The 17863-nt window shown below is 39.5% G+C and overlaps 1 protein-coding gene across 5 annotated transcripts in view; it reads left to right on the top strand.

Annotated features, from left to right (window-relative positions):
* disp1 (dispatched homolog 1 (Drosophila)) overlaps positions 1–17863 on the top strand; it is an 85855-nt gene that overhangs the window by 21445 nt on the left and 46547 nt on the right. For 3 of the 5 annotated variants that reach the window (XM_034162891.1, XM_034162892.1, XM_034162890.1), the window contains one exon: positions 15601–15678. The exons of the other annotated variants lie outside the window; for them this stretch is intronic. The gene's annotated coding sequence lies outside the window, so the exon portion shown is untranslated. The remainder of the gene's footprint in view (positions 1–15600; positions 15679–17863) is intronic. 5 annotated transcript variants of the gene reach the window in all.

Here is a 17863-nt window from a genome sequence, read left to right as displayed (position 1 = left end):
GGTGGCAACTGGTGTGGTAGTGAGAGGCCATCTACTGCTCGGTGGCACCTAGGTCCAGATTTGAGGTGGGTTGATGTGGATGGGTACACGGAATACTGTATATCTTTTGTCTTTGCAAGGCTGACCATCTCCACTGTTGTCAAGAGAGCTTTGAATGCTCCACATTGCAGATCTTGGTGGGAGGACACACTTTTTGTTCTGGTTGCTCTGGTGGCCGGTTTGCTTAGGGAGTGGCAGTTGCTGTGGCGGACCCGCTTCTTCTGATGATACAGTACACATGATAAGCAGCAAATGTTTAGTTGAAAGCAGCACAAGTTCAATGAAATTCAAATCAGGCACCCATATCTGCCACAGTTCACTTCAAATTTTCATTTCAAACTATAGTGCAGCTGTGGTGTAGTCTGAGTAAAACCTTTGTTTTTATAGAGGGTTCAGTCATTATTGACTATCATGATGCATATGATGATGTCATTCGTCATTCTCACAATGAAACAATTTCATGACAAATGATCTCTGATTTGATTTCTGACTTCTCTCATTCTCTCTCATATAGTCATTCTGTTTCTAGTCTGTAATGGCCTCCTTGAAGGCTTCCAGGAATCTGAAGTCTTGATGCAGTAAGAAATAAATTGGAAAAATGTGCAAATCTAAGGGAGATTTTGGACTTGCCAGCCAGAAGATCACTTTGAGAGCATTTCCTACTCTTCCTTGCAGCTTCATTGCTCTTTTGGTTTTATTGCTCTTCGCTTAATCTACTTTCTTGCTGTTGAACCTGTCCATTAAATTGACATAGACCAGAAAGGGGTTAAAAATGTGGGAAGGTGATGTCTTAGGTGGGTGGGGTTAAGGAAGGAGAAACTGATAAGTTTTGAACTGGGTCCAAGCCTTCCAACGCTGGAGACTTGTTGTATGGGTCACAATACAAAGACTGATAAATAGATGGAGGTAGAGGGATGGAGTAATGGAACGAGAGGAGGAGGGCTGTGTCAGATTGTCATCCTAATCCATTTTTGTTTCCTCTGATTAAGAAGTTTGTATGGCTTGAGTCATCCATAAATTGGACTAAATGGCTGACTGTACTGTTTCTGCCAAACAGAGCCATTTGACATGCCCCCCCCCCCCCCCGGTTTTTTAATCCCCCTCTACTACTGCTCATCTTTTGTTGGTCTCTCTTTTCTTTGGCATTTACTTTTTGCACCATTCTCTTTCATTGGCAGCTTTCTGTTAAACTCAGCAGTTCTAGGACTAAAGATCTGTTTGGTTCTGCTGGAGTTGGTTTCCATGAAAATTCAGTAAGGTATGTCTTCTAGAATATATTCCGTTTCTAAGGTAGAACTCTACTAGTGTATACTAAGGTATATCTAAAAAAGGAAGAGTAGAATAAAGTAGCGCCACTTAGGTGCCTGGTCTTGAGAACCAGGGATGATTCTCAAGACCATGACCCATGTTTGCCTGTTTTTACACCATATACCCTATGAGGGACCAAAATATATACTTCCAACACATTAACAGACTTTTGCCATTTATTTGAAATAGGTTTTTGTTAATTGCAGAATTAATTCTATTATAAGTTTACTTTTGAAATTCTTGTGTCTCCAGATTGTGTTGTTACAAACAAGTAATAACTCTTATACCGACTCTGAGGTCCATCAAACCTGTACTTATTTTCAAATAAGAAGCAGGTCAGAGCCTATAACACTGCCTAGACTGGATGCCAGTCCATTGCAGGTTGCTTCTCCAGCCAGTGGTACCCATTTACAGCTGGGTGGACTGGGACAATGAAGAAGAAATGTCGGGTCCAAGGACATAAACAAGTAGCATGAAGCACAGACTGGGAATCAAACCCAGGGCTACATATTGGTAGTCCAGCTGCTATCCCACAGAAGTAACTGCTCTCTCCTCTTGTAATATAAACTTCCATTTGAACTTTTTTGTAACATCTGTAACAGTAAATTTTCCATCTTTGAGTCCTTATCAGGTTTGGGTCTGTAATGGAAGATAGACGTGATTCAAATCTTGTACACGCTAATAAAGCAGAAGTGCAGAGGTGCTGGGAAACATTCATCTAGCTTGTTTCACATTTTAACTTTGCAGCAAAGTGGAAAGAGGCTATTGTATTGGCCGTGTCTGTCTGTTTGCCTGTTTATCCGTTTGTCTGACGGTATCTTCAAAACGCAAAGACCAGTTAAAGTCAAACTTAGCAGGAAAATTGGGTGGTGTGTACTGTCACAGTACAGTTCATGTTAAGGTCATAGAGCGAAGAGGTCATCATCTCAAAAGCATTAATAACATTATTTCAGGAACTAGATGAATTATTGAAATTGGTTCTTGGTATGAATGTATGATTTCCTGAGGCTAACAAGTGTATCAGCTCTCCGACGTCAATAGCGTCCTGCGATGGCGTCAAGCAAAGTTGAAAAATTACCTGGCGCCGGCGAGTCCTTGTTTAAAGCTGTGGATTTCAGATGAATTATGAGATGGATAAAGCACTGAGTACTGTAATCCACAGTGTAGCGTCGTTGTGGTTTATGCTTTGTGATTTGTGTTTGGAATATACAGGCTGGCTGAAGAGAACATTACAGTTGATTTCAAATTAATTCTTTGTTTTTTTGCATGTACCCATTTGGTTATTTCAGTATTCTAATTGCTTGGATCTGGGATTATGAACATTGCTTTGTTTCTGCATAATTTGCATAACATGCGTTATGCGCAAACATTACAGATGGAGCAAGCTGTGTCAAAAAATATATATATAGGTTTGTTTTCTGCATCTTATTACACACTGTTTCTTTAGACCACTGAGTTGTTCCTATTTTATTAAAACGCAAAACCTTTTTAGGACATGAAGTTTGCTCTCCAAATAGCTTGCCCTCCAAAAGTATGAGGGCCCATAAATACAAAGATTAATGTACAGGCCTTTTGGCAGGGATATTCAGGTTTTACGTCTCCCTCTAAAATTCTTCTCTTGATCATCCTTGGCTGCCAGTGCTCACACAAGCCTAATCACAAGATCTCCTCAGCTATCGAAACCAGCTCTACACTGTATCCAAGAATTGTGTTTGGGAGCACAGTTGTATGTATGTATGAATGAATGCAGATTAAACAGAAGTTTAGAGTCTGGAAGCTTATATTTTGTTGTTGATGTTAGAGCGTAATCCTACTGAAGGACTGCATGTTGGTTGTACGCTCACAAGTCCATGCACTGGGTTCTGGTGTGTGTCAGCTGTCAGCAGCACTATGGCAGGTCTAACTCTAACTGTGCCATCTCCTCTGTTATCTTGAGCAGAGCAGGCTTAAGACATCTGGAGACTTCATGCTACAATTAAGTTTGGTGCTTCACTTTGTGGACCTGATTGTAATTTGTGGAGATTTTGTCTCAGAGTTCAATCACATTCTCATTTATTGTCCAGCTCTGGTTCAGGTTAACTGATTGGAGTAGATAGCTTGGAATTTTACAGCGTGCACCTCCCCAGTCTTTACTGTTGTATGTATGAAATTCTTTTTGGTGGAAGAAAGCTCTGAAAAATGTAGATATCAAATGGATAAGTGCTAACTGAGATGCTGGTGATCTAGGCCTGGCATGATTGCACTTTATCTGGTTAATGTTTGGTAAATGGACATGATCTTGAGAAGTTTTGCTGAGCTTGATATTGTTGTGTTTATTTACATACAAATCTCACGTTCATTTAAACTACTTGATGCTGGAATAAACAGGATTTTTGCTCACCACTATAAGGGTGCATTCATGTCGGCTGTCAGCGCCAGATGGAAAACTGGATGTTCCATTGTTTTAAAAGTACTGCCACCTCTGAGTGTGAGTGTGGCAGCCACATACTGTAATGGCACGTGCCATCAAAAGCTGAAGATTTTCAAATTTTACATCTTACAGCAACAACGTTATATCTTTAAAGAGAAAAATAAAGACAGCAAGATGGATTATTTAAGTGCGGAGAGTCACCTGGTTTTAAACAGGAAAACCTAAATAATTTGTGTGATTTCACTCACTCACTCATCTTCAACTGCTTATTCCAATCAAGGATTGCGGGGGTTTGTGTGATATTACAGAAAGGAATTACTCTTTAACCTCAAAGGAGTATCTGAGTATGTTTCAATTAAGTAAATTATTGTCCATGTTAGCATTAAAAAATGACCCTGCCTCACGTCGTCACATCTAGTCTGTTGCTGCAGACGACGAGAATTCTGCTATGACAACTGCTGTGATAGTTTTTCTGCCTCTGATATGTGAACACAGCAAAAGATGGGCACAAGGCCGAAGCCCAATGAACAAAAAAATATGCTGTCATATGGTTTGCTGTCATTTCTGGATGCAAACTTCTCTTTGTCAAAGATGGACTGTGGGCTGGGCTCAAGATACCATACTATTACTGCATGGAGTGGCATGAAATAATTTATAGCATCAGAATAAATAGTTCAGTGCTGTCTGAGAGGATGTACTCTCATTATCAGTAGTGTAAAATAGTTGAAATTACATCTTGTATTGTGATTGTTTCAGGGAAACTACTATATTGTCCAACAAAACTAGTTCTTGTGACAGGCCTAGGTGTTACTGTGCACATTTTGTCACATTAAGTTTTTCTTCCCAAACACGTCAATCAGACCTGTCCTCTTCCAAACCTCTATTAGAGAAACAGAACAAGCTTTGTTTTTTATTAATCACTTGAGGCTACATCACATTTCCAAAGCACACAGGTTACAACAACCTCCCCTTTGTGGTTTGATTTACTAAGTGGCACTCAGACCAGCTACTGTAGGTAATCACAAGAATTTATAGAGTGCATCACCAAGGAGCCTGATGGCCAAGGGATGTTTGCTGGCACGCAACTGCAGGTGTTACAACCCTCTTTCCTTTGGTGCCTTCTTTCTTTCTGTACTCTATTATAGGTGCTGATAGAAGGCAGCTGGTAGATGTTGCTTGTTGGGTTAAAAGGGGCGTACTGTTGCTAGAACATTTGGCTGGCAGCACCCTATTCTTTCTCTTCTTCCTCTCACTGGCCAGTCCGGAAAGTATTCCACACATAAAGCTTTCATAATTACGTTCATCTTGGGGGGGAGGGGCTTTTATGACCTGCTGACACATTCAATCGCATTTCAGCATGGCCCTTGTTAGGGGCGCCTGTGTTTTGCATAGTCCAAGTTCATGTCCAACCGTTAGCACGTCTCATGTTTCTGATAATTGGGGTTTTTCACATGGCACTGAAGGAGAGTAGAAAAGGATGGATGGAGGGATGGAAGACACATGACAGGGGGAGGTGTGGATGGACCAAGAGGGGGTTGTTGCTTAATTGACTTTGAGGGTGAGACCATCAAAAACTCCAGTGGCATGCACTACAAGATCCAGATGTCAAACTCTGCACCCCAACAATTTCATCTTCACGATGTCTGCTGTACATGACCTGTTGCATTGCATAACGTTTTGGCATTCCTCTTCTGTAGAATTTTGTGTGTCTGTATACAGCTTTGTTCATGGTGCCTCAGTTTTGTGTTCCCGGATAAATACAGGAAACAATTATTAGGTCCTCCCTTATTTGAGGAAATATATGCTCCCTTATTTCCCCCCCTCCTCCTACCCGCTTTGAGTTTCCGCTCAATCGTGTCTTCGGTCTGGTTTGAGTGAACGCAACAGCAGGGCAGAGCTAATGAGCTTGCTGTGATCTTAGAGTAGTGCCATCTATAGGCATTCACTCCAGCCTGTGCCAAATGCCAAACCTGCAAATGGGAGGGAGCGACGCAAGAAAGCCTTGAAATTATGGGCTTCAGTGTCAGCCAGCAGCCTTATTTACAGGTTGTTTTGTGTGCGTACATATGTTTAATTTAAGGAAGGTAAATATCACAGAAAAAGGTTTTAACAGAACAGTGACTCCAGTCTGAGGATGGATGATGTATGAAAATGAGATGTTAAACAGGACAGCTGTTTGTTGGCCTCAACTCCCCTCACCTCCATCATTCCTCTCTTTCCTCCCATTCTCACCCCTCCTCTTCTCCAAGTAACCTTTGGCATAAGAGGTCACATTTGTGTTCCAGCAGGGTGACCTTTGGTAATGAGTAGGCAGGTTAGCAAGCGGCCTGGAAGTGCTTTGTCTGCCTCTCCTGGGAACACAAACAGTGATGGTACGAAGGCACACAGGAACAGCTGCAAGGTTGATGCCTCGTGCGATCCATCCTCCTGACATCCAGTTGGTATTTCACTTGAGAATGGGGGAGAGAAAAAGTTTATACGCAGACAGTTTTGATTATTCTCCCAATAAGAAAACCCGAAAATACCAGTCAGTGTGTCTTATGATGTCATTCAAGGTGTTAATGTTTGAACCAAGACCAGTATTTACACCTGTGCACTGTGGGAGCGACAGTGGGTGTATTGTTTTCATCCTCTTGTGATTGTCTGTGTTTAAATAATGTTTTTATCTGTCTTGGATCAAATTTTGTGGAATGATCAAGGGTCAGACAAAGACAATTTTGGGCCCAGTGCTTATCGTACAGGGGATATTCACAATGGCCAGTCTGAAGAATTGGTTAAATACACACTTGTGTTACTATTAATGACTAATATGAAGTCATATTAGTCACTAGTTAAACTAAAGGTCGTAATGGTTTAACTCAAGCATCTCTGAGCCAATATGGATAAAACATTGTGGAAGGGTTGTGTGTTAGTCGATGGTAAAGTGGTTCAGTTTTGTACGTAATTGCTCAAATGCAAAGGCCACACAGAGCCATATGTTACGGTCTCATTGAATCAAAAAGTATGCATGTGCAAAACTGTCAACATGTATGCTGCAAGTGTTGCAAGTTCTAAGTGCTCATTGTTGAAATTTGATGTTGACTGAGGTGGACAAATACTTTTTTTCAATTTTGAGCTTCATGGCAAAGGCTGTGAATACTTATAAACGTATGATTTCTTAGATGATTGTGATTTTTTTTTTCTCACAATCATTTTTTTGCATTGTTATTACAGGGTATTGTGTGTAGAATTTTGAGGGGGAAAAATTAATTTCATTCATGTTGGAATAAGGTTATAACATAACAAAAAGGGAAGCGCTGTGAATACTTTCAAGATGCACTGTATCTTTGCAAAGCAACTTAAATATCTTGCATGAAAATGAACAGCTGAAATAAGGGAAGACAAGAGAGGAAAGGGTAGCTTGTTTTTGGACGACATCCATGAAGTGCAGACGTAGCTAATCTACGGTTCTTGCTCAGACATCCTGCCTTGATTTACAGAATGTCTTTGGCTTTTGCAAACTTGAGCAAAAGTACCTTTCAGGTTTAAAAAAAATAACCCACATATTAAATTTTACTAGCATGTGTAGTACATTTGTAGCTTACTTTTGACCTCTGAGTACGGGGAGTACTGGAGAGAGAGAGAGAGACGGGGAAAGGGCCGTAATATTTCACATGGATTTTTAACTGAGCAAGCGAAGTTATTTCAAGGCAGAGGGAAAGCGTGCTTTACTTTTTCTTTTTTTGACATGAAAGCAGTACAGATATGAGGTTACTTTAATCCTTTGCAAGTGGGAGAGACTTCCATTTGAACAGAAAGACAGTAAGCCTTTTGGAATGCTGTAAGGTTTTTTTTGTCACTTGGAAATACGACTCAAAATAATCTTTGGAAATAATAAAAGGGCAAAGATTAAGGTTTCTACTGAGCTGAGAGCAGGCTTCTTTTAGAGTGACTGCTGACTTTATATAACTATTACTATATACTATTACTTTATAAAACAATGTCGGACTCTGTAGTTTTCTCTGGGCCCCTCTCCAGTCGGACCCGGAGTGACATGTTTAGCCGCATGTTCTCCTTGAATTGCTGGCTGTCTGAGTGGTGTCCAAAAAATGAGGTGGGCTTCATAGATAATTGACAAAGCTTCTGGGGAAAACCTGGTCTTGTTAGGAGAGACGGCATCCATCCCACTTTGGATGGAGCAGCTCTCATTTCTAGAAATCTGGCCAATTTTCTTAAATCCTCCAAACCGTGACTATCCAGGGTTGGGACCAGGAAGCAGAGTTGTAGTCTTACACACCTCTCTGCAGCTTCTCTCCCCCTGCCATCCCCTCATTACCCCATCCCCGTAGAGACGGTGCCTTCTCCCAGACCACCAATAACCAGCAAAAATCTATTTAAGCATAAAAATTCAAAAAGAAAAAATAATGTAGCACCTTCAACTGCACCACAGACTAAAACAGTTAAATGTGGTCTATTAAACATTAGGTCTCTCTCTTCTAAGTCCCTGTTAGTAAATGATATAATAATTGATCAACATATTGATTTATTCTGCCTTACAGAAACCTGGTTACAGCAGGATGAATATGTTAGTTTAAATGAGTCAACACCCCCGAGTCACACTAACTGTCAGAATGCTCGTAGCACGGGCCGAGGCGGAGGATTAGCAGCAATCTTCCATTCCAGTTTATTAATTAATCAAAAACCCAGACAGAGCTTTAATTCATTTGAATGCTTGACTCTTAGTTTTGTCCATCCAAATTGGAAGTCCCAAAAACCAGTTTTATTTGTTATCTATCGTCCACCTGGTCATTACTGTGAGTTTCTCTGTGAATTTTCAGACCTTTTGTCTGACTTAGTGCTTAGCTCAGATAAGATAATTATAGTGGGCGATTTTAACATCCACACAGATGCTGAGAATGACAGCCTCAACACTGCACTTAATCTATTATTAGACTCAATTGGCTTTGCTCAAAATGTAAATGAGTCCACCCACCACTTTAATCATATCTTAGATCTTGTTCTGACTTATGGTATGGAAATTGAAGACTTAACAGTATTCCCTGAAAACTCCCTTCTGTCTGATCATTTCTTAATAACATTTACATTTACTCTGATGGACTACCCAGCAGTGGGGAATAAGTTTCATTACACTAGAAGTCTTTCAGAAAGCGCTGTAACTAGGTTTAAGGATATGATTCCTTCTTTATGTTCTCTAATGCCATATACCAACACAGTGCAGAGTAGCTACCTAAACTCTGTAAGTGAGATAGAGTATCTCGTCAATAGTTTTACATCCTCATTGAAGACAACTTTGGATGCTGTAGCTCCTCTGAAAAAGAGAGCTTTAAATCAGAAGTGCCTGACTCCGTGGTATAACTCACAAACGTGCAGCTTAAAGCAAATAACTCGTAAGTTGGAGAGGAAATGGCGTCTCACTAATTTAGAAGATCTTCACTTAGCCTGGAAAAAGAGTCTGTTGCTCTATAAAAAAGCCCTCCGTAAAGCTAGGACATCTTACTACTCATCACTAATTGAAGAAAATAAGAACAACCCCAGGTTTCTTTTCAGCACTGTAGCCAGGCTAACAAAGAGTCAGAGCTCTATTGAGCCGAGTATTCCTTTAACTTTAACTAGTAATGACTTCATGACTTTCTTTGCTAATAAAATTTTAACTATTAGAGAAAAAATTACTCATAACCATCCCAAAGACGTATCGTTATCTTTGGCTGCTTTCAGTGATGCCGGTATTTGGTTAGACTCTTTCTCTCCGATTGTTCTGTCTGAATTATTTTCATTAGTTACTTCCTCCAAACCATCAACATGTCTATTAGACCCCATTCCTACCAGGCTGCTCAAGGAAGCCCTACCATTATTTAATGCTTCAATCTTAAATATGATCAATCTATCTTTATTAGTTGGCTGTGTACCACAGGCTTTTAAGGTGGCAGTAATTAAACCATTACTTAAAAAGCCATCACTTGACCCAGCTATCTTAGCTAATTATAGGCCAATCTCCATCCTTCCTTTTCTCTCAAAAATTCTTGAAAGGGTAGTTGTAAAACAGCTAACTGATCATCTGCAGAGGAATGGTCTATTTGAAGAGTTTCAGTCAGGTTTTAGAATTCATCATAGTACAGAAACAGCATTAGTGAAGGTTACAAATGATCTTCTTATGGCCTCAGACAGTGGACTCATCTCTGTGCTTGTTCTGTTAGACCTCAGTGCTGCTTTTGATACTGTTGACCATAAAATTTTATTACAGAGATTAGAGCATGCCATAGGTATTAAAGGCACTGCGCTGCGGTGGTTTGAATCATATTTATCTAATAGATTACAATTTGTTCATGTAAATGGGGAATCTTCTTCACAGACTAAGGTTAATTATGGAGTTCCACAAGGTTCTGTGCTAGGACCAATTTTATTCACTTTATACATGCTTCCCTTAGGCAGTATTATTAGACAGCATTGCTTAAATTTTCATTGTTACGCAGATGATACCCAGCTTTATCTATCCATGAAGCCAGAGGACACACACCAATTAGCTAAACTGCAGGATTGTCTTACAGACATAAAGACATGGATGACCTCTAGTTTCCTGCTCTTAAACTCAGATAAAACTGAAGTTATTGTACTTGGCCCCACAAATCTTAGAAACATGGTGTCTAACCAGATCCTTACTCTGGATGGCATTACCCTGACCTCTAGTAATACTGTGAGAAATCTTGGAGTCATTTTTGATCAGGATATGTCATTCAGTGCACATATTAAACAAATATGTAGGACTGCTTTTTTGCATTTACGCAATATCTCTAAAATTAGAAAGGTCTTGTCTCAGAGTGATACTGAAAAACTAATTCATGCATTTATTTCCTCTAGGCTGGACTATTGTAATTCATTATTATCAGGTTGTCCTAAAAGTTCCCTGAAAAGCCTTCAGTTAATTAAAAATGCTGCAGCTAGAGTACTAACGGGGACTAGAAGGAGAGAGCATATCTCACCCATATTGGCCTCTCTTCATTGGCTTCCTGTTAATTCTAGAATAGAATTTAAAATTCTTCTTCTTACTTATAAGGTTTTGAATAATCAGGTCCCATCTTATCTTAGGGACCTCATAGTACCATATCACCCCAATAGAGTGCTTCGCTCTCAGACTGCAGGCTTACTTGTAGTTCCTAGGGTTTGTAAGAGTAGAATGGGAGGCAGAGCCTTCAGCTTTCAGGCTCCTCTCCTGTGGAACCAGCTCCCAATTCAGATCAGGGAGACAGACACCCTCTCTACTTTTAAGATTAGGCTTAAAACGTTCCTTTTTGCTAAAGCTTATAGTTAGGGCTGTATCAGGTGACCCTGAACCATCCCTTAGTTATGCTGCTATAGACTTAGACTGCTGGGGGGTTCCCATGATGCACTGAGTGTTTCTTTCTCTTTTTGCTCTGTATGCACCACTCTGCATTTAATCATTAGTGATTGATCTCTGCTCCCCTCCACAGCATGTCTTTTTCCTGGTTCTCTCCCTCAGCCCCAACCAGTCCCAGCAGAAGACTGCTCCTCCCTGAGCCTGGTTCCTTCCCACTGTCGCCAAGTGCTTGCTCACAGTGGGTCGTTTTGACTGTTGGGGTTTTTCCGTAATTATTGTATGGCCTTGCCTTACAATATAAAGCGCCTTGGGGCAACTGTTTGTTGTGATTTGGCGCTATATAAATAAAATTGATTGATTGAATTGATTGATTGGTTTATCATCTTAATTGACAGTGATTGGATGGCATGTCTTACTCAGGCAAAACCTTAATCAGTAATGCTCTTTAAGTTCATCAGAAAATATAGCTTTGTGACTGACACGTTGTCCAAGACTGATTTTTGCATTATGTTGCCTCTGAGAGTAAATGATTCAGCAGTGTTGACAGATTGCAAGTACGTGGCATCTTTTAAAAGCAAACGTAACATGGGGAGCACGTACAGTTGGATCCATAAGTATGTAGATTGTTGCATGATTTTTTTTTTGCTACGTTTCGTCTGTACACCAACACAATGGAGTTGAAATTAAACAAAAGATTGATGGCAGTGGAGACTTTCATATTTAATGCAAATGATTTAACAAAAATATCTGATTAACTGTAATATTTGGGCCATTTCTGTAAACAGTTCCTCCACTTTCAAACGCCATAAGTAATTGGACAGACAGGATTTAGCTCTTGAACCAGTGCTGACAGTATGAGCACTAGTGTGACATTTGGCTCTCGCATGTCAAGGTGCAGGGCTGTCTTGTCCGTTTAGGGATCACGGCACTCCCTGAAAGGAAATGACTCTGCGATACACAGGCATTGCTTAAATTCCTTCCCGTGTGTCACCAATGCTAAAACAAATATCTTCTTCTGAAAAAGGACACTGCTACTGAATCAACAAATTGTGCCTTCAGCAGCTCAAAGGGCAGCATTTTGATGTAATCTGGAATTGCAAGAATTTGTAGTCTTTCTTTGCCTAACACTCTGAAAGTGAAACTCGTGGCTTGAGGTTTTATTTGGCACCTTCTCTGGAACGGTGACAAATTATTCTGCCTTTACAGTCTCACTTTTTTGTTTTTTTTGGAAATTTTTAGTTCAAAAAAGTATCTCAGTTTACAAAATTTATACATTTTTACATTTTTACTTCTTTTGATAGTTAGTTCAATACACTTTCTCACAAATTGGAACATAAGTGACCAAGTGGCATCTCAGCAGTATCAGGTAATTGTTACAACATACAACTCTGAAGTCGAGCTGTAATTTTTTTCCATGTGATACACTGATTTTAGACCCTCTTTCCATTGCTTAAGTGTAGAGGTTTGGACTTTAAGCCAAAATTGTATGTTTTTTTTTTCTTCACTAATAGTATTTGTATCAATTTGGCATGCTTATGTGTCTCCATGTTTGGGGATATTCCTATTACACAATTGATTATTTCCAGAGACACTCTACTTCAAAATAGTTTCAACCTCGCTCAGAACCCCCTGTCAAAATGGTCCCAATACTGGGCAATCCCAAAACATATGTGTATAATCACCAATCTGCAGTTTCTACAATCTGCAATTTGATTTATTTTTATCAAAACTAAATGTGCTTGTGGGGTGTCCTAAAAAATCTAATCATAACTTTCCATCCAAATTCTTTCCATACGGGACTATTTGTGGTTTTGTGGTTATCTTTACATGCTTTCAACCATGTTTCATCATCAATGATAATATTTGCTTCTAATTCCCATTTGCCCTTTATATCTAAAGAGTTATCTGATAAATGAAATTGTAAGAATTTGTACAAATTTGAAACTATTTTTGTTTTGTTCTTTACAGGCTCACTTTTTAAAAGTATTTTTGTGCTAAAGGGAGATACCCAATTTTCAGTTCACATAATTTGAACAGTTTTCCGTGGAATGGAAAATAGTCCGGCTTGGCCCTTGGATTAATTGGTGCTTGCTTAGGCTGGTCCAAGCAACATCCCAGGGTGGATGGGAATTGTCTGCTGCATAGTTACAGTGTATGTGGATTAATTATGGTCCATCTGTGTTTTCCTGGAAAACAGTGTGAGGTTCTGAACTGTTCCTGTCAGAGTTTATGCTCAGAGAAAGCGGGTCATTATAATGACAAGAACAAGTGCTTTTGGAAAATTACACATTGTCCGAAAATTACACATGGTCCTTCTGTATTGTACGTTACTGCAGAAGCAGATTAGATTGTATAATAAAAAAAATTACCTCTTGTAAAACAAACCACAGCTGACATGCATGTTGTTTAAAGCCACATATGACAGTGGGGGAAATGGCCAGTATGTTTTAAATTAAAATGTCATTTTGGTACCAGCTTAACTTTAAATTCTGTAATGTGTATGCCAGGAAGCAAAAGCTGTAAGAGGTTCAAGACTTTCAGAAACAAGTAGCCTCCATGTGAATGTGCCTTTTAGTCTTGTTTTGCGTCCAATATTTAAGTCCAGGAGTGCTACAAGAAACTGCCGGGTTAAACAGAGTTTTGATTTGAGCTTGTTACTGCAAATTGGATAAATGCCTCCTCCTCTCATCTGTCCATATGTGGCCATCACTCTCTTCTTCTTGTACTTGTCAAAGCACACTTTAGTAATTGGTGATTTGGACCTGGACCACATGCTTTTTTTTTTGAATGGCCTTGTGTTCTGCAGAGCTGTACCACATTCAAAGACATATCATAACCACATCATTTGTTTTTCTACCTGTGGCTTCCTTGACCGATCAGAATGACTTGCGGGTGGGGGGGTGTTGCTTCTAAGATTTTTCATTCATAAACTATGAATTTCATCCATTTTGTAATAAGGCTGTAACATAACAAAATGTGGAAAAAGTGAAGCACTTTGAATACTTTCCAGATGCACCATATATTGAGTAAGAGATGATGATATATCACTAAGTTGTTTACATATTTCCTTAGAATTTGATTGTTTTAATTCTGATTTACTTGAATGAAACTGAACTGTGAATGTCACATCACCGGAGCGCTTTCAACTTGGATTCACTTCGTCATTTTAGAAATATTAGTTTATGAAATATGAGATAAATATTTCCCGTACTAACATGATGTTTTTGGATGATTTGCTTTTTCTGTCCTTTGGTTCAGAACCCAAAGATCTACAATTGGAACATTCAGCAGAAGTGTAAATTGGCATATTTGTGCAGCTGTAGACTGTTAATTTTTGTCAGTTTTCATCGAATGACTTAAAAATGTTATTTGCTAAGTGTGTAAAGATACGGCTTCTTATGATACTGTTTGCTGGACAATGCACAGTTTGATATACTGTGATTGTAGAGAGCTGAAGGTGAATCATTTGGATTTGATGTGATGTTTCAAATCCTATAATTTATGGTCTTTAAAGTCAATTAGAATTTTATTAGACTTAATGGTTCCTTTAAATTGTATAATGCTGCTTATGTTATAGATTGTAATGGCAGGACATTTCACAGAAAATGGACATTAGGCTGTAATGTGTTTACCTGTTTTCCTTTATAATTTCTCCTGAGATTGTGTGACCGTAATTTTTTTTTTCCATGTTCAATTAGAGAATAACCCTATTGTGTCTGATGATGTGTCGGACATTCACGCTAGGATATACAGTCGAAAATAGGCTTTAAAAAGCAGTTTTAGCGGCGACATGTTAGTGGAGCCGATAAAGAGGATATTTTTGACCGTATATAACAGCATGAATGTCCGACACATCATCAGACACAAGGGGGTTATTCCCATTCTAATCCAGTTCCATCGTTTGCACAGTTTATTTTTCTGTAGGTAATTTGGTCGGCTTACCGTGAAGCAGCGAGTCATCTCTCCAACAGTGGTCAGGACACGGAGTAATCCATCAAATGTGAAAATCCATTAAATCCATCGAATGTGAAACGGTAATTCTGTATCAGAATCCACATCAATACTTTTGTATGGTAGTTTAAATACACCCATTTCAGCGGTGGCATGCGACTTTCTCTCACTCAGAGCTAACAGCTAGCAGAGCGCACAGGTGGTGTTCTGACAAATTGTGTGTCTCCAAGGTTCTGCGTCCCGACAATAATGTGCTGTTCTGCGTGCATGCGCTGTTGCATGCGGAGGACAGGAATGACATTTAACAGTAATCACATCTCGTCAGGGTGCGGAGTAATAAATCTTTGGCCACCGGTCTAATATTTTGTTCTGTTCCACAGATATTATACGCCTGATTGTTGCATGATTAACCAGTCAGATTTGCGGAAAAAATGTATTTGGATTAGAATTATGAATAAATAATTTCGGTCTTAGTACTGATTTAAAGTTTTTGAGGTCCTCTGAGACAGAGAAATACAAATTGGTGACAGTAAGTCTTTTTTATTATTTCTCTCCACAGATCCATCTGTTTGCTGTGTAAAGTCGATCACCTGAACGCATGAATAGCTGCATAGTATGCTTTATTTTCATCCTACACGTAACAAAACACAGTTGTCAAACATCAAATCTGTTACCACTGAGCAATTCAGATGATTGCTGGTTTGCAATGTTAATACAAAATTCTTTTTAAAATGTCTGGATTCACTACCACTGACGAGGTTCAGCATTTAAAAAGTAGTATAAGATCTGATCATACAGTTGGAGTTTTTGCTATTATTAAAGTGCAGTTACTAGAGTTTGTAAAAGCAGTGTGTCTCCATGAGCGTTTGAGACAGTGATTTATGTCCACAATGGCAGAAGCTGTGAGGTAAGATGAAGTACAGGTGTCACGGGTATTACCGTATTTGCCCGTGAGAGCACCCAGGGCTCATTGTCAGTCCACCCCCTTTTTTTTTGAAGAAAGTTGGTTAAGAACCCACCTGAAATGGAACTAAATTCTATTAAAAGAAACACCTTTAGTGTATGAGAAAAGGACAAAAACAGAGACAAACAGTTGAGTTATTCTTATTTATTTTTGTGATGAAATCGGCCCTGGGCTCTCCTACAGGCGAATATGGTATATTGGTCACATATTTTCCTGCATGCTTACAGGAACTTTAACATTTTCATCACACATCCACCTGAGCGTGTGTGAGATTGGTGATTGGGCAAAATCTCTGTCTTTACTAGTGATTTCACAGAAGTTCTTCTCATGAATTTCCATGCAGTGGCATGGTGACACCATCAGACAAACTTGTGTTGGTGTCATCAGAACTTGAGGTCATTTTTGTGTTGTTGTTTTTATTCCAGCTGAGGTTTCTTTTTCTTCTTCACTTCCTTGTACTGTCCCCTCCTTTGTGATACAGGTAGTTAAATTTATGGCCATGTTGAGTCTGTGTGTTTTCTGTACATGAGGGGATTCAATCACGCGCTCCCATCACACTTCACGGCAACCAACCAGAGTCTGTTTTATTCACACAGATCAACAGCGCCAGTGTTGCATTGTTTAATAAACTCAGAGCTGACACTGCAATAACAGCATCTGTTCTCACTCAGTGATACAACCAGTGCGCAACGAAGCAGTTTTTAAAAAGTAAATTATAATGAGAATAGGACGCCGCAGTCTCATTTGAACCCTGCATGATATCGCTGGATTTGACCACTTACGGGGACCTCCGCTCCTGTTGTGCAGTATATACACAGCATAACATCACACGGATAAACGGTGTACTGTTTTGTTTTCTGATTTATTTATTTATTTATTTTTGGTTCCCAGTGGAGAAGGGAAGACAAAGCGAGTGGGAGACGTCGGTAAGTGTTACACATCTTACCAGAGTAGCTGCGTTCTCTTGCCAGCAAAACCGCCGTGACATGTTTGAGCTCCAGGTCATAAACAAACCACAACACGTCCAATTTCCCATTGCATCATCGCATTTTCACTTTGTTTGCATGCAATTTGCCCAAAAACCCATTGAAAATGGAACGTGGTACCCCGGAAGTAGAGACATTACGTCATATTTTACCCCTTTAGCGCCTACCCTCAAACAAGACTGCGGTGTCCAATTCATGTATTTACAACAACTAAAACGTTAAATCAGTAGTGTTATGCATATCCTAGTTCACTTAAAATGTATAAAATACATGAACAAATAAACTGTTTTCATGCCAAGATTTCACCAGAGGATCCCAATTTTGCTTCATTATTTCAAATTTCCCCGAAGTGGGTGGGGGCCATACTTTACCTTAGTCTCGTAATTTTTGTAGCCCCCCCCAAAAAAAGAATGATCTGTTTTTTGTTTCAGGTGAGATGCATCATTTTATGAACTTTTTTAGAGCTGAGGACTCCTAGCGACAAAGGAGGATGTAAAATGAGTCGGTTTGGTTCAAGCTGCTATTATCTTTTAACAATCAGCCTGGCTCACTGAAAATTCGGTAACCGTCTGCAGCATAATGACAAGCAGACGAAAAACAAAAAAATTGTAGTTAGCAATTACAGAGAAGTAAGGAAGCATTTTTGTTCCCCCTGTCTTGCAGGTCCACACAAGCCTCTGGTAAAAGGTTAGGCTGTTTTGTTCCTCACCTCAGTATAAGTAGGTCATTGAGTGACATAAAGCTGCTCATAAATATTTATCATATCGTAATGTGCCAGGAAGAGGTAATCGCAAAGCATTTTGTTCCTGTTAGGAAGTAATTTTACTCCAACAAATTGCTTATTGGATGGTTTGTGGTTATCACATCTTGTG

This window comes from Thalassophryne amazonica, chromosome 21 (genome assembly GCF_902500255.1).
Source record: "Thalassophryne amazonica chromosome 21, fThaAma1.1, whole genome shotgun sequence".
Lineage (NCBI taxonomy): Eukaryota > Metazoa > Chordata > Actinopteri > Batrachoidiformes > Batrachoididae > Thalassophryne > Thalassophryne amazonica.
This window is presented reverse-complemented; position numbering and strand designations above follow the sequence as displayed.